Source organism: Aotus nancymaae, unplaced genomic scaffold, assembly GCF_030222135.1.
Source record: "Aotus nancymaae isolate 86718 unplaced genomic scaffold, 86718_ANA_hifiasm-v0.15.2.pri h1tg000025l, whole genome shotgun sequence".
Classification (NCBI taxonomy): domain Eukaryota; kingdom Metazoa; phylum Chordata; class Mammalia; order Primates; family Aotidae; genus Aotus; species Aotus nancymaae.
The window spans coordinates 19,290,110-19,316,799 of record NW_026988438.1 but is presented as its reverse complement, the minus strand read 5'-3'; the positions used below and the strand labels follow the sequence as shown (position 1 = coordinate 19,316,799).

General features: G+C 37.2%; 1 protein-coding gene across 2 annotated transcripts in view; it reads left to right on the top strand.

Moving 5' to 3' along the window:
- The window catches only part of CDK14 (cyclin dependent kinase 14), a 763,966-nt gene that overhangs the window by 249,513 nt on the left and 487,763 nt on the right, over positions 1-26,690 (top strand). The window lies entirely within an intron of this gene.

The window sequence follows — 26,690 nt, the reverse complement described above, 5'->3', positions numbered from 1 at the left end:
GCCTGAACCCAGGAGGCGGAGGTTGCGGTGAGCCGAGATCGCGCCATTGCACTCCAGCCTGGGTAACAAGAGCAAAACTCCGTCTCAAAAAAAAAAAAAAATTTTTTTATTAGAGACAGGGTCTCACTGTGTTGCCCACACTGGACTCAAATGATCCCCCTCCTTGGCCTCCAAGGCCTCCCATACCTAGGATTAGAGGCATGAGCCATTGTGCCTGGCCTCACACACTTAAAAGTAGAATTTTATTTTAGTTTTCAGGGTGATCTAGAAAGACTGCGGTTTTCCCTTTGCCTGTATTCACTTGTGTACCTCATCTGCCATCTCAACTCCTCCTCCTTCATTCTTAACTAATCTGACCTAATTTATTAGAATCTATTTGTGTACTAGGTAGTAGTGCAATCAGAGTCTATGAAAGGACAAAGTCTCTATTACAAACATAATTACATTTAATCAGGCAAACAAACAAGTTAATGGACATCTGCTGTTTCTACCTTCTGTGCCCCCTCTATTTTTCTAGAAATGGGACTTGGTTTGCTCTTTGTGAAAATCCCTCCCCACAGTTTAGTCTACAGGCTGACCTTGCTCAGGAGTGGGCAAATTGCATTAATTTGGCCAATGAGGATTGTATGTCTAGAGCCACAGTGATTGTTTCAGAGATGGACATAGACACAAAAAGGGTCATGAGAGAGACACCTATAATTAGTGAGAAGGAAAACTGCTGTAGCCTGGAATATTGCTGCCTTACAACCAGAAAGTGGTGTCTATTTACAAAACCAACGTGAAGAAACGTCAGCTGAGAGATGGAGAGAGACAGATTCTTAACTATCAATTAAACAACTGGATCTAGCTGTGCCTGAAGCTTAGACTATTTCTGGACCTTTTAGAGACATGAGCCTGTACATTCCTTTTTAGATTTGCAGCTGAAATAGTTGTGTCTGTTAAACAGATCTAGAGCTCGGAACTGAGGACACAAGATATAAGAAGATATTTTCTGCTTTCGTGGACTTGACAAACTAAAAGTGAGAGAGACAGACATGAATAAATCAATAAATGACAAGTGCAAGTGTTGATGTAGATTGACAGCACAGAGGAAGGAGTGGGTAACTTGGGGAGGGTTTAGTGAACTAGAAAAAGTCATTAAAAAAGATAAATTCTGATTTGGGGTTGAAATATAAATTTGCATTTACTTGGTCTTTCTGTAAACAACAAAACAGATTCTTCCACGGTAGCCTGCAGGAGTTATTTTCACTATTTTTTAGTAGTTGGATGTGTTGTTGCATTCTACCATTGGTGTGGCACTGAGCATACCATGGCACTTTTCTAATAGCCATCCAGAGGCTGTAGGAAGGAAGTGTAGCAGGTTATATAATTTGGGAAGTGGCATTAAGTTTTTCAGAACCTTATTTTATTTAGTGTATTTTCGAATGAATTCCTAGTGTAGTATTGTGCTTTAAGTTGACCTACCTCTGTAGACTTGGGATCATTTAGTTCAACTAATTCATTTCATGGAGAAAGTACTGTAGCCCAGATAGGTTAAAGAATGTTCCCAAAGTCACACAGCAGGGCTGGAACTATAATCTTGGTTTCTTTATCCTTGGTGCAGTCTTTCTACAATTTCCTATTTTCTCATATTTGAGGCTTTGTGTTAGACCATTCTTGCATTGCTATTAAAGAAATATCTGTGACTGAGTCATTTATAAAGAAAAGAGGTTTAAATGGCTCACGGTTTCACAGGCTGTACGAGCATGAATGCCAGTATCTGCTTGGCTTCTGTGGAGGCCTCAGAGAACTTTTGCTTATGGCAGAGGGCAGAGTGGGAGCAGGCACATCACATGGCAAGAGCAGGAGCAAGAGAGAGTAATGGGAAGTCCTATACCCTTAAGTAGCCAGATCCTGTGAGAACTCACTATCATGAGGACAGCACCAAAACATGAGGGATCCACCCTATGACCCAAAGACCTCCTCCCACAGGGCCGGCCTCCAACACTGAGTCTTACATTTCAACATGAAATTTGGGTGGGATAGAGATCCAAATCATATCAGTGTACCCTTGCCCTCCCCAAATCTCATATCCTTCTCACATCTCAAAATTCAATTATCCCTTCTTGGTAGTCTCCCAAAGTCTTATCTCATTCCAGCATTAACTTTCTTAAGAACAAAAGCCAGTGGGCTGAACAGTAAAGTTTTTGAGAAAAAAAAAATAAGGAATGGGGCGGTTTTTATGTGAATGAGCTCTCTGTTTAGCAGGTTGCCAGCTGGATGTTTTCATCATTGTGCGTTTGGTACCCAGGCTCTGCTGGAATGGCTGGATGGCTGCTGTTTCCCACCTAGATGGTGCTCTCTGTGTCTGTTCAGTCAGGTGGGAAGTTGTGATCCTTATGCAGATTGTCAGCACACATATTCCCAGCATTCAGAATTTCCTCCATACTGAATTTGAGATCAAGTAATCCATAGAAGCCATAGATTCTTGCTCTCGGGAGATGACTTTTGTTGTTGTTGTTGGGGGGGGTCTTCATTACTGAGCCACCACCTTCTCCCCTCTGCAACATCGATAAGAAGATTATATAGGCTCACTGTAGCATGAATAAGGTTATCAGAAGGAATTCAGAAAACGTTAAAATGTAAACAAATGAAAGAAAGAAGTAAAGAAAGCAAAAGAAACAAAGAAAGAAAAAGAAAAGAAAGAAAGAAAGAGAAAAATTTTTCCCTTAAGGCAAAGCCAGTGTTTGGCCCTTTGCAGTGGTGCTGAAAATCTTTATATAGGACGACACAGAAGGGAAATCTGTGTGGCAGTCGAGATAGCTTGTCTTGAAGCTTCATTTTGATACAAGCTCATCTATTTTTATCTTGTGTGTTACTTGGGGTGGCTCAATAGGGGGCAGCTGATGGCATTGTGGGAGAAAGGGTAATACCCCCCACTTTGGTTTATATATCACTAGTAGGCATTTCTTCACCTCTCTCCTGAGGCTCAATGGAATTGTTTCTAATGAATTTTATGACTGTTGTGGTTATGAAACTTGCATAACAAATAAGCAGTTCCTTCAGCACATTTACTAGATGATACGTAAAAACAGACAGTCAATATGGTGTAAGTCTACTAAAAGTTTGCTGTTTAAAACTCAGGATGCCTTAAAAAAGACAAACGTGGCCGGGCACGGTGGCTCAAGCCTGTAATCCCAGCACTTTGGGAGGCCGAGGCGGGTGGATTATGAGGTTAAGAGATCGAGACCATCCTGGTCAACATGGTGAAACCCTGTCTCTACTATAAATACAAAAAATTAGCTGGGCGTGGTGGCGTGTGCCTGTAATCTCAGCTACTCAGGAGGCTGAGGCAGGAGAATTGCCTGAACCCAGGAGGCGGAGGTTGCAGTGAGCCGAGATCGCGCCATTGCACTCCAGCCTGGGTAACAAGAGCAAAAACTCCGTCTCAAAAAAAAAAAAAAAAAGAAAAAGACAAACATGTTTAAGCCCAGTTGCAAATTATTCCGCTCCGTTTAAAGCCCAGGAGCCATTTGGCAGAATTTCAGGAATTGAGTTTCTGACCAGTTATCTTCACAGTAGTGAATGTAGTTTATTTAGGGGATGAGTGAAGTAAGAAGAGTAACTCTTGGAGTTACTTGGAGCTAATGTGGAAAGGTGACTGGAAAGAGGTGAAATCTGAGTGAAGCAAAGAGAGGAGAATACAGAATATGAAGATACTATATTCTTTTTTGGGGGGTAATACCTTTATTGATACATATTTCACATGCCATCTAATTCACCCATTTTTAAGCATACAATTGTGGTTTTTAGTATATTCACAGGGTTGTACAACCATTACCACAGTCAGTTTTAGATCACTTTCATCATCTCAGAAAGAATCCTTGTACCCTTTAACTGTCATCCACTTACATTCCCTCCCTGCCTCTCAGCTGTGAGCAACTACTAATAAATTTCTGTCTTGATTAATTTGCCTATTCTGGACCTTTTAAAAAAACAAATGGAGGGCCGGGCACAGTGGCTTACACCTGTACTCCCAGCACTTTGGGAGGCCAAGGTGGGCAGATCACAAGGTCAGGAGTTTGAGACCAGCCTGGCCAACATGGTAAAACCCCATCTCTACTAAAAATACAAAAATTAGCCAGGCGCAGTGGTGTGCACCTGTAGTCCCAGCTACTCAGGCGGCTGAGGCAGGAGAATCACTTGTACCCAGGAGGCGGAGGTTGCAGTGAGCTGAGATTGTGCCACTGCACTCCAGCCTGGGCAACAGAGCGAACTCCGTCTTCAAAAACAAACAAACAAAGAAATTCATGGAGTCATACAATTATAATATGTGATCTTCATTTCTAGCTTCTTTTACTGAGCATAATATTTACAAAGTTCATTCATGTCATATGCATCAGCATTTTTTTTTTTCTTCAATTTGGTCTCACTTTCTCATCCAGGCTGGAGTGCCATGGTGTGATCATATCTCACTGCAGCCTCAAACTCATGGTCTCAAGCGATCTTCCTTCCTCAGCTTCCTGCGTAGCTTGGACTACAGGTGTGCACCACCACATCTGGCTAATATTTTATTTTTGTAGAGATGCGAGGTCTCACTATGTTCCCCAGGTTGGCCTTGAACTCCTGCATGATCCACCCACCTCCACCTCCCTCAGCTGGAATTACAGGCCTGAGCCACCTTGCCTGGGTCATGTTTTTTTAAATACATTTATCTATTTGATGTGCATTTGGGTTGTTTTTGCCTTTTGCCTGTTATGGCTAACGTAGCTATAAACATTCGTGTATATGTTTCACTATTACAGAGGAATAGGTCAGAGGGGAAATTATTCTGAGATACTGGAAACATTTTAGGATGCCATAGTTTAAATGCTGGTTGATTTTTTTTTTTCTTTTAACATAGAATGGTATATTTACTAGTAAGGAGTGGAGAAAAAAACATTTCACTTTAGTTTGCGGAGCTGAAACTTTACAACTGGTCCCATTCTAAAGAATTATTAAATTAATTTCCTCATACACTGTCTAAGACAGTGGTTCTCACATTCTTACTAGTTTTCCATGCTTAAGGGATAGGACTTCTCCCATCAAGCTGTAGGGCTCTATGGCAGTGATTTTTAAGGGCCAGGGAGGAGCAGTAGTAGAGGAAAACAAACATGGATATACTTCAGTGTGTTAGGTATCATTATAAGGGTATCAAAGGTTGGGGAAGGAAGAGGGAGTGTTGCTCTCATCCTGGATGGGTGAGGAAAGACATCACAGATGTGACCACATTCAACTTTGATTTTTAAAAACTGAATGAGAACCTGCATTCCCTCCTTCCTTTCTTCCCTCCTTCCCTCCTTCCTTCCTTCCTTCCTCCCTTCCTCCCTCCCTCCCTCTCCCCTCCTCCTCCCCTCCACTCCCCTCCCCTTCCTTCCCTCCCCACTCCCCACTCCCTCTTTCTCTGTTGCCCAGGCTGGAGTGCAGTGGCACAATCACTGCCCACCCAGTGGCACAGTCACAGCCTCAACCTCCTTGGCTCAAGGAGTCCTCCCACCTCAGCAGAGTGTCTCACTCCTGTAATCTCAGCAAAGGCGAGTGGATTACTTGAGGTTAGGAGTTCAAGAGCAGCCTGTCCAACATGGTGAAACCCCATCTCTACTAAAAATACAAAAATAGCCAGATGTGGAGGCAGGCGCCTGTAATCCTAGCTACTGGCTGAGGCAGGAGAGTCGCTTGAACCCTGGAGTCAGAGATTGCAGTGAGCTGAGATCATGCTTTTGCACTCCAGCCTGGGCGACAGGAGAAACTCCATCTCAAAAGAAAAAAAAAATTGGCTAAATCTGTTGTCCAGAGACACAATAGATGGTGCTTGTTAACAATATTTTTTCTAGGAGTCTTTTGACTTCAGTATGATAAATATTCCAAGACACATCATCACCCTAAAAAAAGTTTGTGAGTGAATAATCACAAACCTATGGTTTTATAAATCACAAAAGTATAATTTCATGCCTTATTTGTTGTGCAACACATCCTTACTTTTCTTTGATAGTTACTGTTGATTGTACCATTAAGATAATGGAATACTGCGATTGATGGATTTTTAAGTATTCTCACATCCACTGACTTGTATCAAGGTTATCAAGGACCCAATAAGCTGAGTTAACAACTTGTTTGTCACTCCATATAGACACACCACTTACAGCTTTTGTAGAGTGTTCAGTTGTGCTGATTGCATTGGGATGAATGTATTATTATGGAGACACTATTTCACATTTGGGCACTTAACTAAGCTGTCTTAAACTCTGGTTCTATAGTGAGATAGTCTATTGTTCATAATGAAGGGGACATCAAATTGCACAGAAGTTGTTAATGAGTCTTATGAGAGGGCTGCTTTTAAGGATAAAACACTATTTTTAAGAATATGGTTATCTATAGCAAGAAACAAAATGCAGCCTTTGAACAAATCCCTGTATTGATTACTGGAATGTGAATCAGCTAGAGTAGGACCATTAAGGAGAATCTGATTAGTTGAGCCTCTAGCTGGTGGAGGGTGGCTGGGGGCCACCTGGTGGGATTGTCAGAGTTTAGATGAGAAGTTTCAGCTTCAGTAAATCTTATCAGTCTCGAGAGAGGATAGCCATAGCTAAAGAAAATCAGTTAGGAAAGGTAGGAACACAAATTCCTCTAGAAGAGTATGAAAGATGAATTTCTGCAGATGTAGACATGTTCAGTGCGAGAGGAGAAATGAGCTGTAGACTAACCTCAGTGCTTAATTTGCTTCCATGATTATATTTGGAAATGGGAATGTAAAAACAAAACAAACTTAGACTTTTAGATTTAGATGTTTTAGGGAGGATTCCTTTCACAGAGGGCTAAAAAATATCACAAAATGCATAATTATGGTTTGTGTAAGGATCTTTTTCCAAAACAGATTGGTCTAGGCAGTTTAAAAAATGGTAAGTGGAAACCACAGTGACACACTTGCCTCTCCCTGCAAACTGGCCACTCCAGACCTCCTGGGACAGGCTGGGACACCGCCCTAGCACACCCAGTCTGGCTCAGCCACCAAACAGGCACTCTTCTCACCTCTCTTCCCCTGCCTAGACAGAAGCACCACACGCCAAACTGAAGGTGGTGCTCAGCTCTGTCCATCTGAAATATTTTGACATATGATGTAGAATAAGATCTAAATAGTTTTTTATTTTCCCAAATTGTCAAATTCAGTAGCTCCATTTATTGATAATAGTTTTTTCTTATTGTGTGGCGGTTGGCCATGGTTAAGACAGAGGGCCAGTTTGTGTGCCTTACCAACAACCTGGATCTGATTAGTGCTGAGATGGCTTAGGGTTGGAGATGGTTTTGAGGATAAGAGAGAGTAGAATTTTGCCCACTCAACCTTTCTCTTCCATACATTTAACCTTTCCTATATAGTAGGGATTTTGTTTTCTTCCTCTAAGCATCATTTTCCATTTATCTACATGTCTATTCTTGTGCCACAACTGCTGTTTTATAGAAACAGCATTGTTGTTGTAGCCATATTATAACACTTTTTTATACCTGGTATATTTAGTCTGGGCTTTATTCTGCTTTCAAACTTTTTAAAAGTATTTTCATTTGTTTGAATGCTTTGCTTTTAAGGCCTGAATATAGGATTTTTTTTCCCCTAAATGAATGTTGACATAGATCATGTATCGCCTTTTTTCTTGAAATATAAATTTGATAATTGCTAGCAAAGCATCATCAACAGTTAACTTTGGCTGTTATAAAGTTGACAGGATGGAATGTGCCCTATAACTTTTAAATAACCAGCCAACTTTGTAACTCTGTAAGAATTTTTAAAACTTTAAAACAACACCTTGAATCTCCCATAGAAATGGAAACAATTTAATACATCTGTTTATAATAATTTGTTCTCTTTTCTGCATATATGCAAACACATATACAAATGGGCTGTTTTCTAAATCAGTTAAGTATTGGCCTCCTTTCTGTGATTCAAGGGTTGCAAAAACATGCAAAACTGAGAGAAAACCTTTCATGCCAACTGAAATCTTGTGGCTGCTTATTGATTTCTTTACATTTTGCTTACTTTTAAAAGTTATTTCAGATTGCATATAACCGTTCATTTTAATAAGACCTAAAACTGTCAAGGCAAGAAAGAAGAAACTATTATAGAAGATGAAGGGATGGAGGTGACATTTAGAATGTTTGACTAGGCAAAGGGCCTTCAAGGTGGAGTTAGCAAACTACAGTTCATCAAGAAGGCAGTCTGGAGACCCTCCGAAGAATAGTCATTGTGTAGATTCATTCATTTCTTCGGTAAATACTTTTTTGAGCAAATACTATATGCCCATAACTCTCTTAAGCACTGAAAATGCAGTATTGAGTAAATCACACACAAGTCCCTGCTTTCATAGAGTCATAAGGCTTGCATTTTAGTCAAGATAGTAAGCAAAATGAATAGTCTAAATAGTATGTAAGATAGTAATAGTTGCTAAGGAGAACACATTAAAGCAGGAAAAGGAGATAGGAGATGTCGAGGGAGGCTTTACATTCTTGATGGAGTTGTCAGGAAGGGCCTCCCTGAGAAACTCACTTTGGAAAATTGGTGAAAAGGCTGTGAGGGAGCTGTAGGGATGTTAAGGGAAGAGTGTACCTGGCAAAAGGAATAGCTAGTGTAAAGACCCTGGTGCACTTAAAGGAGGAAGTTGTGAGGAGGGTCTGGGTGGGATGAGGGAGGGGAGGGTGATAGGAGGTAGGTCACAGTTGGCATCTGCAACTCCGGGACCAGTCTAAATGTTTCATTTTTTTTGAGCCAGCATCTCACTCTGTCACCCAGGCTGGAGTGTGGTGGCGTGATCTTGGCTTAGTGCAGCCTCAACGTTTTGGGCCAAGCCATCCTTCCACCTCACCTCGGGAGTAGCTGGGATTACAGGTGGACACCACCACACATGGCTAGTTTTGCTCATTTTTGGGGATCTCACTATGTTGCCCAGGCTGATCTCGAACTCCTGGGCTCAAGGTATCTTCCTGCCTTGGCCTCCCAAAATGCTAGGATTACAGACATGAGCCACTGCACCTGGCTCAGTCCCAAATGTTTCAAGGCTCTTCAGAGAAGAAAGGGCAGGGCCACAGATTAAAACTGAAGAAACTAGCCTTGCCATACTTTCTACATGTTCGTTCAGTTGTATATCAAGTTTTTTTTTTTAATGTGTTTGGCATTTCTGATAGCTTGAAGAATGAAGGGAAGTAATGGTGTATACAAGTTTACCATGTCTGTTATATTTAATTTTGACATAGATCATTTTGAAATCTTAGCAGGTATTTTAGGATTTTCTTCAAAATTTGATACATCACTGCTTGTTTTGGAAGCAAATAAGAAAAGACTTTCCTAGATCCACTTGGCATTGCAAATGCTTGGACAAATACCCACTAACAGAGTACTGTACTATATAGGCTGGTAGTCTTGTTTAAAGCAGTCAGAGTGATAAATCCTGAAATACAATTTTCTGACATTCACCTACCTTCCAATTCCCTCCAAAATATATTGGTTTCTATAAAACTTATTGTGAAACTTGAGCTCCTTGTAATAGTTTCATACTGGTTTTTACTTTTTTCAAACAAAGGTGTCTTAAAGTTATGCTGCCAAAGTCTTGTAGTAATTTTCACACTTTCTTCTTGTATTGCAGGCTGTTATCTGCTTATTTAAAGAAAATAGATGTTTGTAAAATCTTGGTTTCAGTTACGTTCTAAAAATCTAACCTGATAGTGATTTTACTGAGGCCTCTTTTGTGTATTCACTAAAAGGGGAAGACACCAAATCACTTTGCCTTTTGGAGGTGATGGAGAAGAATACATAATATGTTTTCCTGGAAGCTGTTTTTTTTCCTTGTGAATAGGAGGAAAGCCTAGCAGCTGTGCCCGATGCATTTATAATCAAGCTTCTTGTCTCTGAAGTAGATGTTTTGGTGCCTAAAATGACTTGATTTTTTTCCATTTTAGGGACATTTACGAATCTTATCCCTTTGTTTAATGGAAGGGGGAAATGGGAGCAAGTGTTACTAATGTCAGGTCTCTGTGGTTGATGCCTTAGTGCCCTGCTCTAGGGCCTGTCATTTCTTTAGGCCGTCAGGGGAATGGGTTAGGATGATGCCCAGTGGTGCCAGCTGTGTGGCTGGCAGGCAGCTGGGCCACTGAGTCGCCTGTTTGGCAGAGTCAACATTTGGGTCAGAGAGACTGTGACTCAGCGATGAAATTGTAAACATTTGTTTAATTTGAATGATTAGGAGCAGAGCTGGTCTTTAGTTATTAGTTGATTGTAAGAATAAGTGGAGCAAAGTCACAGCCTCTGTTGAGGAACAGTGCTGTTAGAAGCATATAACATAGGAGCTTTAAGGGAAGCCTGCTTATGCTCAGAATTTCAAATGAAGCCACAGCATTGGAGGATGGGGGGTTGGTGGGTTCTCCAAGACTAAGCAGAACTGCAGAGGGGGAGAGAGTGGAAGTGGTTTGTCTGGCCCACTTGTTGTGAAAAGCTTCAGTGTATAACCTTACTTTTCATTTTTTTAAAAAAATATAGGGTTTAATGAAGGAGGATTGCACAAGAGCAAGTGTAGGGTAATCACTATATAAACTCAGAAATAGTAATTGGTTCATTGTTTCATTCATTCATCCATCCATCCATCCATCCATCCATCCATTCATCAGCACTAGCTATTATTTGCCAGGTGCTAGGGTCGCAAATCATGACATAAACAGTTCCTTAAGAAGGTGCTGATAGGCTTCTGTATTTGAGATAATAAGAACAAGAGAGTAATTATCCACCTAAATTCAATAGCCTTCAAAACAATTGTATCAGGAAGAGTTGCAAAAAGAGTTGGAAACAGTTTTTTTTTTTTTTTTTCATCTTAGGACAGGGTCTTAGTCTGTTGCCTAGGCTGGAGTGCAGTGGCGTGAACACTGCTCACTTCAGCCTCAGCCTCCCAGTCTCAAGCAGTCCTCCCACCTCAGCCTCTCAAGTAGCTGGGACTACAGGCACATGCCACCATGCCCAGCTAGTTTTTAAACATTTTTTTGTAGAGATGAGGTCTTGGTATGTTACCCAGGCTGGTGTTGAATTCCTGGGCTCAAGTGATCCTTCTGCATCTGCCTCTCAAATGCTAGGATTACTGATGTTAGCTACACTATCCACCAGGAACAGTTCTTAAATCTAGCTCAGAGATAGTATTACGTGATTGGCTTAAACCGTATTAACTGATTGCAACTTGAATTAACAAAATAATCTGAATTACATATTCAAACAAACATTTCAAAGCTTGTTACTTAAGTTTTCTTTTTTTGATAATTTACCCAAAGTATTTCTATGTGTGTTTGATAATAATACTAATGACTTATTAGTGTAGGTAATATACTATCTCTTTAATAACCTGTAATGAAAATTATCCCTCACCAAATAAATGTATATTTTGTCAAGTTGTCTATCATATATTCCTTCCAAGAACCTCTAGAAGCACGAGTCCCCAGAGCAGTTTATTTTAAAAGAGAGTTACAAGTAATATTACAAAGAAATGGAGAACCTACTGGTATAATTTTTGAGTCTCTTAAAATATTCTGTACATTGTGAATATGCTAGAAGTGCTCTTTAGTGACTCCAGTAGTTTTATTGAATCAAAAGTAGTTTACTTTATTATTATTATTATTATTATTATTATTTTTATGCTTTAGAAATACTGGTTTAGATATTTTTTTTTTGGAAGAAAGAAAGAAAGAAAAAAAAGAATGAAGAAGAGGAAGAAAAAGGAAGAGAAAGAGAGAGAATGGGAGTATTGCTTTCTTGCCCAGGCTAGAATGCAGTTTAGTAATGGGTATTGAAAACCTCTTTTATACCAATAATTATACTTAATGATGTAGACAGGAAGGAATAAGGGAAGAGAATAACAAACAAGCAGCCAACCAGTATTTCATTTAAACCTATGAAATGCTATGCGATTACTGCGGAGTGATTTACTTCCAATTATGTAGTCGCTTTTGGAATAGGTGTGAGGTGGTAATGTATGTTTTGTGTATTTGAAGTGGAGAGTTCTATAAATGTTTATTAAGTTTACTTGTTCTGGGTCTGAGTTCAAGTCCTGGATGTCCTTGTTAATTTTCTGTCTCGTTGATCTATAGAATCGTTAGCTCTTCTTGTTACATTGATCCTTTTGCCATTATGTAATGTCCTTCTTTGCCTCTTTTGATCTTTGTTGCTTTAAAGTCTACTTTATCAGAGGCGAGAATTGCATCTCCTGCTTTTTGTTTATTTGTTTATTTTTACTCTCTGTTTGGTTGGTAAATCTTCCTCCTTCTCTTTGTTTTCAGTCTTTGTGTATCATTGCATTTGAGATGGGTCTGGATGCAGCATACCAATGGGTTTTGGCTTTTTATCCAATTAGAATATATATAAGTTTAATACTGGCATTTGATGCTAGCTGGCTGTTTTGCCCATTAGTTGGTGTAAATTTTTCATTGTGTTAATGCTCTTTGCTTTTTGATATATTTTTGGAAAGACTGATATTGGTTGTTCCTTTATATGTATAGTGCTTCTTTCAGAAGCTCTTGTAAAGCAGGCCTGGTGGTGGTGAAGTCTCTAAGTACTTGTTTGTTCGCAAAAGATTTAATTTTTCCTTCACTTATAAAGCTTAGTTTGGCTGGATAGGAAATTCTGGGTTGAAAGTTCTTTTCTTTAAGGATGTTAAATATTGGTCCCCACTCTTTTCTGGCTTGTAGGGTTTCTGCTGAGAGATCTGCTGTAAGTCTGATAGGTTTCCTTTTATGGGTAACCTGACCTTTCTCTCTGGCTGCCCTTAGTATTTTCTCCTTCATTTCAACCCTAATAAATCTGGCGATTATGTGTCTTAGGGTTGGTCTTCTTGAAGAATATCTTTGTGGTGTTCTCTGTATTACCTGGAGTTGAATATTACCCTGCCTTGCTAGGTTGGGAAAGTTTTCCTGAATGATATCCTGAAGAGTATTTTCCAACTTGGATTCATTCTCTTCATCACATTCAGGTACACCTATCAAACGTAAATTAGGTCTTTTCACATAGTCCCATATTTCCTGGAGACTTTGCTCATCCCTTTTTATCCTTTTTTCTCCAATCTTGTCTTCTCGTTTCATTTCACTGAGCTGGTCCTCGACTTCTGATATCCTTTCTTCTGCTTGATCAATTCGACTGTTTAAACTTGTGCATACTTCGTGAAGTTCTCATGTTGTGTTTTTCAGCTCCATCAATTCCCTTATATTCCTCTCTAAATTGTCCATTCTCGTTAACATTTCGTCAAACCTTTTTTTCAAGGTTCTTAGTTTCTTTGCATTGGGTTAGAACAAGTTCTTTTAATTCACAGAAGTTTCTTATCACTCACCTTTTGAAACCTGCTTCTGTTATTGGAACACACTCATTCTCCATTAAGCCTTGTTCCATTGCTGATGAGGAACTGCAATCCCCTGTAGAGGGAGAGGCATTCTGATTTTGAGTATTCTCTGCCTTTTTAGGCTGGTTTCTTCCCTTCATTATATATTTATCCCTCTGTCATCTTTGTAATTACCGACTTTCTAACTAGGTCTCTGAGCAGACGTCCAACTTGTTGATTCCCAGTGCCAGAATCTGAGCAATCCACTGCGCCGGCCAAAACAGCAGTGTTAAGATTGATGGTGCTTTTCTGCCCGGGAATCTCCAGACTCTGCACCAAGAACTGCCGCGCTGAGGCGCCAGCAAAACCACTGCGCCAGCCACAAGAGTCGCCCTGGCGACCCATGGGGCTCCTCCGCTGGGAATCTCTTGGTCTGTGAGCAACAAAAATTCGTCTGAAAGTGTGGTGTCCTCTCGTTCTCTGCGCTTTCACTGGGAGCTATGAGCCCGAGCTACAGCCATCTTGGATCTCTCTCCTAGTTTACTTTTTTAACAAATCTGCTAATTTTTGCTGGAATAGTACAGCTATGCTGTATGACTTGTTGTACAGGTCATTGAATCTGTCATTTTTAAGAATGGATTTTTTAAAATGATCTTTTGCTATATAGATTTATAGTCAGCATAGGCTGTTAAAGAAACTGTCTCAAAGTGTGGAGGATGGATGTCTCCAACTCAAAAATGTGTTGTGGCTCTCAGAGGCTATTGTTTTCATTATTTTTCTCCTGGTGCTTTAGATGTTATTAAAAATTACTATGTGTGATAGAGTATAAGGGGGTTATAGCAGTAGTATCCCCTTTTTGTTTATATATATTAATAGAATTTTTGTTTATATATATTTAGTTTATATGTATTTTTTGTTTATATGTATATCCCTGTAAAACCTTTATGGTAATTTGAGGACTAAATAAGAAAATGTCTGCAGTAAGATAAGAGTGTTTTGAAGGATCTGAATTTCTTTATATTGTGAAATATTAGCTCAGCTAATGATATTACAAGGACCTCAGTTTATATCTACCTTGGACTTTACGACAGTCTCTTTGAGATGATTTAAATTTTGTTGTATCATTAAACATAGCTTCTAGTGTCTGATTTAAAGATACTCAGTTTAGTTTAATGTTATATTGGGTCTTCAGATGTTATTTGGTATAATTAAATTTTTGCATTCATAACGCAATGTGAATGGAAGAGCACCACCAGCTTTTCATTGATTGGAGAAATGAAATATAGCATGAATAATAAATTTAAAATCATGATGTAGAAGAAGCCAGATGAGACCCTTGGGCCAGACAGAATGAGTTTCTATTTGTCTTGCTCTCAAAGACACTGTATTGGAAAAATCTACTGGGCAAATTAATCAGATTCCCTCTGTAGGCTCTTCAGAACTTGAGGCAGTGCATTAAGTTTCACATCTCGTTGTCATCACGTATCAGATATGCATAATATGTAGTGATTCAGATCAGCTGAGGGAGTGTTGGGTACTTTTGTTCCTTTGAGTCTTTCAGAGTGAAAAAGAGGTGGCAGCCATAGAAGTTAGCTCCAGCTATTATTATTTTATTGACATGTTTCTTCCTAATGGAAACATTATTGCTATCACAAATTAGAAGATGGAAGAACTCACTTTTAATGGTTTGAAACCTTGTAGGGCAAACCAGATTTTGGCCATATCTGGATATACTTTATAACATGGTTATGTACACATTTTCCAAAAACTCTATTGGAAAATTAAAGTATTTTTTTAATGGATTCTGTAAAGAGACAAGTACTACATTGGGGAGTATATACGTATTTGAAAATAAGGATACATTGATTTATTTTACAAGAGTGCATCAAGGGCAGAGTTTTAATTCTCCTCTTGTCCTATGTTCTTCTTTTATTCCCTTTTGATTTTCATATTTCTTTTTTTTTTTATGAAATACTTTAATTTAGACTTACTACTTCGGGACACATATTTCAAACTATTGTATATTGCCTGGCACCAGGTATTTTTGCTTTCCTGTATTCTTGGTCTTTTGGAAAACAGGGAGGCTCTTAACTGAGGTTACCTGTAAACTTGATCAAATGTCACTTTAATCCCTGTGTACTTTTGGCAGACTGAGAGCTATTCAGGAAGTACTTAGTTCACTTATTTGAGACAAATATTTTCATTACAGACTTGGTAGAGGTGACTCCATTTAGGTGTCTTTCAGACACTGTAACTGACCTCCACTTAATAGACTTGTGGGATGAACGGATCCTTTTCATTCTCTCTGAGAACATACTGACTGGTGGTGCTCAGCTGCTCTCTGGGATGCCTATGTACTGCTGCTTGTACTGTCAAGCTGCATATTTATGCACATTGTACTTGTAATCACAGAAATAACACTTAACTGATAAAATATAAGCGCATAAAAAGAATGTATTTTTTTCTCTGAAAAAGAAGGGATTGCATTAAAAATGGGATATGGGATATGCTAAACTTCTTTTATTGACTCAAATGTAGGAGAGACAACTCTAAAGACTGCACAAATTTAGAAGACTTCAGCCCTAGTGTCTTTAAATCCTTCCCTTCTGAAACCTGTTACTGGAATTTGTAGATGATGCTTTGGTTTTGGTTAATGTGGAAAAAAAAAAAATAGCTCTATTCCTGGACCATCTTCAAAGAAAAATTCTTCACTCCACTTCAAAAGATACTTGAGTAAATGACTATTTATAAGAATTAGGTTAACTAAAAAAATTAAGGCATTTTTTAAATAATTTATTTTTATGTTTCACCATTTTAAGTAACATTTTTGCTTTGTCCATTTACTAGTGGTATCTACTGCATTCATAGCGGTAAAGTATTACTTTACATTCTTTACCTGTATCTGCATTAATTGCCAGGATCTTTTTATGCACAGAGGATGTATTTGAGCCTCATTTATTTATTATTTTCAATAACCTAGTTAGAGGTCCTGAATATTAAAATTTACCTTTTCATTATCTAGTAAGAACATATCCAGAAAACAATAGTAACCTAGAAAAGCCTTTAAGGGAAATTGTATAAATATCTAAAAGAAGACTTGACCTGTTTGTGTAGAGTAAGCTATGTACATTTTAAAATGTTTTCTTCAGAAATAATTTAAAATTGAAAACCTGTGAGAAGAATGCAGAGAATACTAAAATATCCTTTATTTTACAAGAGTGCATCAAGGGCAGAGTGTTAATTCTCCTCTTGTCCTATGCTCTTCTTTTATTATAAATCGATCAGTCAGTCAATCATCTGTCTGTCTATTGTGTGTGTATATAGATAGACATATAATCTCTTTTTTGAACTATTTGAAAGTAAGTTACATGTAAAATAGTTTATATTTCTTAGGGATAAAGATATCCTCTTACATGATGCAGTACAGTTATCAGCTTCAGTATGTTTATACCTATTCAGCATATCTGAAGCTATCAACTTCAGATCCAATACTTACCTTTCATATGGTTTGTTTTCCAATTCTGTCAGTTAACCCAATACCACCTTTTATGGCTGCTTTTCACCTCAGTGCAGAACCAAATCTAGAATCACACATTACATTTACTTGTCAAGTCTTTTTAGTCTCCTTTAATTTGGCATGGTTCTTCAGCCTTCTTCTATATTTAAGAATTGACATTTTAAAATATAGGTCTTTTAAAAAAGTGGAATGTCCCTCATGTTATGTTTATGTAATGTTTTAGTTTCTTTAGTTTTAGGTTATATGTTCCCTGCGGGAGTGTTACATAACTGATGTTGTGCCCTCAGGGTTTCACATCTGGAGGCACATGGTGTCCATCTGCTTCTCAGTTTTGATGCCAATTTTGATCATCTAGTCAAGGTGTTAGTCGATTTCTTTATGCTATTTTTTCCCCTTGCTACTGTGGACAATCTGTGGGGAGATATTTTTATTCCATACAGATATCTTGCTCTTCATTAAAATATTTCCACCTAGAATTAGCATTCATCGATTTTTCTTTACTGTGGTGGTTACAAAATGATGACGTTTCTCTCATGATATTTCCCTCCAAATTGACCCTTGGCCTTCTCATGTACAGGATCCCTATCTTTTCCTTCTTTCTTTATTCATTTATTTCTGGTGTGAACTTACAGATTCCCATTTTCCTGCAATGATTTATAATTAATTACTGTTTTTGAGAATAATTTTGGTGTTCAGATTATCTGAATGGGCAAATAGGATCCTCTTCAAGTTAGCTCCTCTGTCTTTGTGATATGCCCAATTATTTTAGCACTTTCCTATTTTGTGACATAACTAGATTTTACAGGCTTGTATCTTATGCCTTTGTGCCCCAACATTTCCCCATAGACACTCATTCCTCTTTATGGGGAATGCTATTAGAAATCCAATTCTGGGCCAGGCACAGTAGCCCACACTTGTAATCCCAGCACTTTGGAAGGCTGAGGCAGGTGGATCATGTGAGGTCAGGAGTTCAAGACCAGCCTGGCCAACATGGTGAAACCCCATCTCTACTAAAAATACAAAAATTAGCTGGGTGTGGTGGCACATACCTGTAATCCCAGCTACTCAGGAGGTTGAGGAAGGAGAATTGCTTGAATCTGGGAGGTGGAGGTTGCAGTGAGCCAAGATTGCCCCATTGCACTCCAGCCTGGGTGACACAGCAAGACTCTGTCTCCAAAAAAACCCACACACACAAAAAAATTCTGGGTAGGTGTGTTCATTGGTACTGGGGAATCTGCTTTTAGGTCCTTTGAGCAGATAGAGCTAGAAAATGTATACATGTATATAAACATATGCATTCATATATACATTCATATGCTTGTATATGTATATGTGCACATGCATGTGCACATACATATTTTAGAATTGTTGCATCCACATATAACCTTAATTTGAATCCGTCCCTGTAGAGGTTTTTTATTTCTTCCGTGATAAGAACACTAATTTCCAAGGACTTCAATATGTTTACTTGTTTGTAAAATCTGTAGTATATCTAAAGTAGTTTCAGAATTGTTGTGATGTAGCACTACAAAATCAAACCTAATAAAAAGAGTTTAGGGTTGTTTGTAGTTCTCTTCTCATTTTGACCAAGAATGTCCTCCAGTCAAGAATACTATGTTCATAAACTTGCGTAAGTTGTTCTTTTATTGTGTATATTTAATGTGCACACATGATGTTTTTATATACATATAGATAGTGAGAAATGATTACTGCAGTCAAACCAGGTAACATATCCCTAATTTCACAGTTATCATTCTTCTTCTTCATGGAAGTGGGGCTATATTGTACATTTCAAATTCAACTTGGATTTGTTTGTTTGCTTTCAGTTTTCTTCTTTCTTCCCCATCCTTGTTGGTTTAACTTTATTTTTTGGATGTCAATAATATTAACATCCTTCAAAAAGTCAAACTTTACAAAAACATTTACTCAGAGAAGTGTCATTCCCTCTAGTTCCTGTCCAGCCTATTCTTACCTCTCCACCCCCCATGTAGGTAACCAGCTTCAGTAGTTTCCTATTGCTGAATTTTCTACTTGGTATGGGACTCAAGTGATCCGATACCAAAGAAGAAGGGAATTAAGATTTGCCTTTTGAAGTGAGGCATATCAAAGAATTTGGGCACATATTTTAAAACCACCACACCATGTTTATGGTTCTTTAAAGCTTACCTGTCTGTCCGTCCATCCATCCATCTGTCCATCCATCTATCCATCCATTCATCCATCCATCCATCCATCCATCCATCCATCCATTTACCCACCCATGTATCTAGTGCACATATATATGTTTCCTTGTTTTTAAGAGCTGATTGTATTGCTAGGGACCGTAATCTTTGCTTTTCATATGTGTGTGTGTGTGTGTGTGTGTGTGTGTATATATATATGTTCATATTTTCATATATATCAGGAATCATATTTTTCCAATTTTCCATCTTTCTTTTAAATATATGTATGTTCTTATGCATAGATTTTTTTCCCCATTTTTAGGGAATCAAATCTATCCTATTATGGTTTCTGGTTTCGGGGTTATGTTTATAAAAGTTTTCACCAATATGAAAGTTTCATCTTTTATATGTACATTTTTGAATTACTTGAAATTTATTTTAATATAAGGATTGAGTAGGAAATTCATCCTCCCTTTTCTTTGACATTGCCTTTCCAGTTGTCTCAGTAGCATTTATTGAATAATCCATCTTTTCCCCACTGCTTCAAAGTGTTGCCATTATCATAAATTATTCTTAATATATGCTTAGGCCCGTATCTCAATGATGACATTACATTATTTGTCTTTTCCTGTGTCAGTACCATGCTTTTTTATTTACTGAAGTGTAATAATGTATTTATCGTACATTTAGTCTTCCAGTAAACATTAGAATATTCTTTCAACATTTAAAACATTTTTTGAGATTTTGATTAGCACAGCATTGAGTTTATTTAATTTATTATTCTTCTTTAGAGATAGAGTCTTACTCTGTCACCCAAGCTGCCATGTTAGTGGCACTGTAGTAGCTCACTGTAGCCTCAAACTTCTGGATTCAAGTGATCCTCCTGCCTCCACCTTCCAACTAGCTAGGACTGCAAGTGCATGCCACCTTGCCCAGCCAATTAAAAAATTTTTTTTTTTTTTTTTTGTAGAGAAGAGGTCTTGCTATGTTGGGGTTCAAGTGTGTGAGCCACCATACCCAGCCAGCATTGAATTTAGAAATTAGAAAGAACTGATATGTTTAGAATATTGAAGTCTTACTGTTCAAATACAAGTTATCTCTCCAGTCATATTCCTTCTGTTTCTTATTTGCATTTTCTAGTTTTTCCCATATAGGTACTGTGTATTTCTTACTAATATTTATTACCTGATGTTTCCTGTTTCTTTTTCTTGATATTTTGATTGTACTTTTTATTTAACTGAGTTTTCTCTTTTAATACTGGTACATAAGAAAGTGGTTTTATTCTACATATTCATTTTAGCAAACAGCATAGCATAGCATGTGTTTTTGGACAAATTATTTCTTTCAATTTTCTCATCTTTAAAATAAGATGATATTATGATTTCTTTTTTCCTCAGTGTTACCTAAATCAATACCAACAATATTAGAATGACAAAGGATAAAGTAAAAGGCTCAGACTATAAGGGAACTACTATTAGGAGGGAAGTTCAAGAAATCCAGGTTGAACTGTGCTTATCACAGCAGTCAGAACACACATTCCTGTGACCTGTTCCTACATCTAATAAAATTATTGTTTCAATAGAATTGTTCAATAAGAATTGTTTAATGAGATGATTTATTGTTCAATAGAATTGTTCAGTAAGAGTTGTTTAATGAGATGATCTTTTAAAGGGATTAGTACATAGTTCTCAATTAACAAATATTCTTTTTATGATGATTTTTAGTTTTCTATAAGTCTGTTGAATTTTTTTCTTGTTTCCAGTAGTTTTAAAGTTGATTTCTTCAGTTTCCAAATGTTTAATCATTTATCTCTAAATAAATATTTTTCCTTCTTTTTCCAATTAAGTAAGATTTTATAGTGCCTTTCAAAAGGCAGTTTAATTCAGTGAAAAGAAGTCTTGGATCATTACCATTTCAGCAGCCTTTGACTTATCGATCAAAATGTCGGCCATGTTCTAATGAGAATGAATTTGGAGAATTAACTTATGAAAAATGAATTGCACAATATAGTTTTGTTTATTTCATTGAGAAGCTCCTGGAAGACATGGTCTATAAGAAAGGTGTGTTATTCCTGATGACCTTGTTGAAAATTGAAGGGCACCATTATTTTATTAAAAGAAAAGTACTCTGTCTTATTTATTACTGTATCCCATACCCTAAGTACTGGCAAATATTGTCAACTAAATGAATTAACCATAAAGTATAATATAAGTGCATAAAATGAAATAGGAGTATTTCTGTGATTTTCTAAAAGTAAGATTTCCAGAAAGTGGTTAAGTCCAAATTCCTACCAGTGGCCATTAATCCTGAGATAAAGATTTTTTGGGAGAACCAATGGAATTTTTTTTGTCTTTGATTAAAAGTTTTCATATGTTAAACATTCCAATGTGCTTAAAGTGAATTTTAAGTGAGTAATGTGGTTCAATTATATTGTATAAGCAAGAGAAGATGAAAAGCTCTAACCAAATAGCAAATTGTTTGTGAACTAAAGACCAGAGAGGAATAAAAGACTTAGAAACTCATTCATCATGACTGCCTCTAATGTATGACTACATGATCTAGTCATGATTGAATTTCTTTTTTTTAAGCAGCTGTGACTTATGCAACTTAGAAATGTTAACTTTCAACTAGATCAAACCTCCACATCAGAACAGAAGGGGTAATTTATTCAAAAAAGGTTTCCCTATTTTCTAACCCATGATCTGGGTGGGCTGTAAAATGTAAACATGAGAAGTAGGGAGATTTGAGGGATGTGTAGAGTAGCCAAATGTGTTCTTTTTCTTAAATCTAAGAAATCATCCTCCACATGAGTCTGTTACATTAACTGACTAGTGTTAAGGGTCTATTTAGGTCTGGTCTAAAAGTTAGGCCGAATAAGAAGCAGCTTTGAACTTCTGGACTTTTGGGTTGAGGAAGGCTAATTAAAACAGGAACTGTGAGAAAATGCTTTATTTAGAAGGCTATGAAGGGTGAGCAGGGTTTTGGTTTGATAGAAGATGGAAAAGGAAGGCTTTCTGAACAAGGGAAAAAGATGGAAACAGTAGTAGTGAAAGGAGAAATAAGAGATATGATGATAATAATGGATCTAGATACATATTCGTAACTAAATGTGTAATGAGATGGTGAAATGGGGAAGTTATATGCTAGGTTTTCAGAGAGTCTTGAAAACTAGGCAGAAGGTTTTCATCTGTGATACATTGGGTAAGAGTCTCCCTCTCACCCCCCAAGAAGGATTTCGGTTATTTAAAATAGCATTTTACCTTTAATACCTGTTTACATATTTTGAAAGAAATTTGAAAGAGAAAGATATTTTATTAATCCTGGGAAACAACTTGTAGTATAAAAGCAATTTCTGAGGTACCCTGAAAATAAAATTGTGGAATGGTGGCTTCTTTCTTCTGATGATGATCTAAAGCAAATAGGAAGAGTTGCTGCAGCTAAAAGTGCTGGTAACTGCTGAGGGACAGAGAAGACAGCCAATAAATACTTGATTTAAACCCCTGACTTGACAACTGAGAAATGTGACTTAGAATTATGATTTCTTTTTTCCTCAATGTCACCTAAATCAATACCAACAATATTAGAATGACAAAGGATAAATTAAAAGGCTCAGGCTATAAGGAAAGTATTAGGAGGGAAGTTCAAGAGATCCGTGTTGGACTGTGCTTATCACAGCAGTCAGAACACACATCCCTCCGATGTGTTCCTACATCTAATAAAATTATTGTTTCAGAGATTTCCAGTGGACACCCAATATCTGGTTTTGATGCCTGAGATCAGTCATAAACCAATGAATACAGATTTCTAATGGCAGTCAGAATTGACACTTGAGAAAATGAATAAGAAATGGAAAAGGCATATCATCTTATGATCATATTGAAAAAACTTAACTTGATGATTTAATCTTTTTCTCTTAGGTCACAATTAGCCTTTGCTATTTGTCACTACTATTAAATTACATTATAAAAATATCTTTAATAATTTCTGTACTATAAAAAATTGCTTTTTATTATTTATAGAGCATATGGAAAGGACTTAAGCATGCATGTTAAAGCACCTAGTCAGTATTTAAGGGACAATGACAGTAAGAGGTATTAATAAAAAACTGCTGCTAACAGATTATACAAAAGTAAATTAGAAAAGACATTCCATGACATATTGAAAGTTATTATGGTAATGTAATAAAAACTGTAATACTTAGTAACCCAGTGGGAGAATGTCCCAAAACAGGGGTTTCTGATATAGCAGGCATTATAAGCTACATTGGTGTAGTCAGTGCTGACTTCAGAGACAGTTTGAACAGCATTCATATGTAGAAACAATATTTACAATGTGTTTCTATTACTCTGCCCACAACAAGCCATAATGAATTTTCAGAGTCCCTCCTTTCCCTTTTCTCTCTTCTTTCTTCTCTCCCACACACCAAAATAACTGTGTTCCTAAAATCTATGAGGCATTGTGTTCAGCGTTGGTTGCAGTGGTTAATAAACTGGAGAGAACAGTCCCTGGGCCTCCCACAGTGTTTGCCTTTGTGGAGCTTGAGCTCTGCTCTCCACCACTCCTCCACTGTCAGTACCCTCAGTTTTCAGACAAGTCACCAGGCAGTTAGAATTACAGTATAAATACTGCAGTGGTAGTTACCTTGAATTCTGGTGTTCAAGAATAAGCGAATGTGGCTGAATGTGGTTGAAGAGGTGGAAAGAGACTTGTGGAGCTTTTAAAGGCATTTGTGTTTACTTTCAGGAGCCATAGAAAGAAGATAATGGTGCTGGTTTTAATGATTAATTTAGCTTCACTATTTATGGTTTTCTTTTTATCTGGTACAGATTAGATACTATTAATACTTTTATTTTTATCTGTTATCATCAGGGTCCTTTGTTTTATGTATGGACTGAAGGGATATTCAGGGAGGCTGAGTGTGGGTAGAGAACCTCTTTAGGTTGAGCAAGAGTGGCAGAAAGTGGAGGAGAGGGATAAAAGAGGAAGGGCATGAATGAATGAAAATGAAAATGTTTAATTGAACTGCAGTCTGTAGGCCCTTGGCCTCCTTTGAGGAGAAAAATACTGAAGGCATTTTTACAATTACATCTTCCCATATTGCCCCAGGGGAAAACATTAGCCCAGACTAGTTTAGATGCTCACTAGAAATTTGTTCCTTGGGGAAGGGTAATTGAACAGACTGCTTTTGTATATTTAATGTTTATAAAATGAGTTTTCATAATTCTGTATTTTTCTAAAATTCCAGAGAATTTTGACCTCAAAATAGCATGCACAAAATTTATGGAATTTAAATACTTTGAAGACATGAAATACATCTAGGTACTTAATAATTGTTTGCTGAATAGATGAGCAAATTTAAGGTTTCTAATAAATTGCAAATTATTTAGAAATCATTCTTTGATGATATAATAGGAAGGGAGATTATTGGGCTTTGAGAAAATGTTTATAGAATTTCAGGCTTCATGATTAATATAAGAGACTTACATTATAGAGTTTATCTACGATATTGGTGCTCAAACTTATATTTTAGTTTTTGTTTACCTTTTTAAAAAATAAATATTTTCTTCTGGGTAGTTATGAAACTCCATTAGAAAAATCTGATCATTTGTCCTAGGCATCTCAATTTTTGATGAAGTAGTATACCATCAAAATTGAGGGTCCACCCTATAAAGCATATCTCAATCTGTTTTTTAATGCTCTGAAAGGCATATTAGGTGAGTTTACTTGATGTTTGCTGTCTTAGAAGAGGCAGATTGTGTGACACTTAAGTGTGTGGGTTCTGGAGCAAGGCTACCTATATTTGAATTCTAGCTTTACTAGGATTCTGTTTGGTGGCTTGTCTTTTTAGTGCCCCAGGTTTCACATCTGTAAAATCAGATTAAAAATAGTACCTCCCTCCCTCAAAGGATTCTTGTACATATTAAGTATGGCAATACCTGTAAAATGCTTAGAACTACCCATTATTATGGTCAATATTTTACTATCAACTTCTTTCACTAAGTGTAATTTTTGTTTATAAAGTATTATTAAATAAAACACCACAACTTCATTTATTTCATCTTAGCAGGAAGTTTCTTTAAAAGCATCAAAGATTTCATTTATAACAGTATTCAGTATAATAGTGTGGTTTCTCTCATATTGAGCCAGATGGCGTTCTCTAGCTACAGAATGAGGAATCCTTTAGCTGTGTGTCATTTTATGAGCCACCACATTTATTACTCTAAAATAAAATTATTATGGAATTTTAAAATTGATAGATGGCAAATGTAGAGAATTTTCCACATAGTTGTAATAAAATAATTTTTGTATCATATGTAAGAGCAAAAGAAAATGAATTAAAACAATTATATTTGTAAGCATTCATTTTGACAAAGATTACTTTAGAAAGTAAGCAAATTAAAGTAAAATAGAAAAAACTGATAAGCTTAATTAGACATGTGACCACCATTTCCTTTGTGCTCAGTTCACCTTAAGTACCTCGATGTATTTTGTATTGTGATTTTCTATTTCATTCTTACTCATATTAATAATTACTTGAAAATATTTTATAAAAACATTAAGATATACTCTCTGGTCATACAATTTGGCAGTTTATGGACAGAAATAATTTTATTCACAAACATATATTGAACATTAAGATATACTCTCTGTTTGGTCATACAATTTGGCAGTTTATGGACAGAAATAATTTTATTCACAAACATTTATTGAACATCTAGTATGTGTTTATCTCAGTTATGGACCATGAAGGTACAACTGTGGACAAAACAGACAAAAATTCCTGCCCTCCTGGAACTTAATTGTGAAGAGAGGCAGGTAATAAAGACATAGGTAAAATTTGTTTATATGAAGGTTGTAAGTACCGTGGAAAAAATAAAGGAAGGGAGGGTATAGGAAAGTTTGTCATTTCAAATAGGATAACCAGGGAAGACTTCACAGAAGAGGTCACTTGCGTGCATAGACTTGGAGGGCATGAGGAAGTGAACCATGTGGCTGCACAGAAGAGTGGTGTTTCAGGCAGAGAGAATTGCAAGGAGGCTGTTTTGGATAGAGAAGAGTAAGGGGAGAGTAGTAGGAATTTTTCAGAAACATGAGCTACATTGCACAGGACCTTGTAGGTTGCTGTAAAATTGGCCTTTATTCTGAATGAGATGGGAAACCAATGGAAGTTTTCAGGCAGAGTGAAGTGACATGGCTTCCATTTCAAAAAGATGACTTTCTCAGCTATGCTGAGAAAAAGACAGTAGGGAGTAGCAGGAAACCAGTGAGAGGCCCCTACAATAACCTGCAAGATGATGGTAGATCACTACCATCCAACTACAGTGGCTGCACTGGAGATACTGAGAAGTGGTTGGATTTTGAATTCATTTTGAAGGTAGAGCCAGAAGTCTTTGCTAACAGATTGAATATCAAATTAGTTATCAAGGCATTGGGTCTGAATAATTTTGAGAATGTAATTACCATAAGTGAGGTTTGGGAGTGCTATGGAGGAGTTGATTTCATGATTGCTGTGAGGCAGGAGATCAGCTTTATTTCAGATGAGTGAGTTGGAGAAGAAAGGTGCAGTTTCTACATACATAAGTTGTCCTATTCCAAGTGTGTGCTATACTTAAAGGTATAAAAAATAAAGGGAAATGAAATATGGTGTGCTCCAGTATGTGAAAT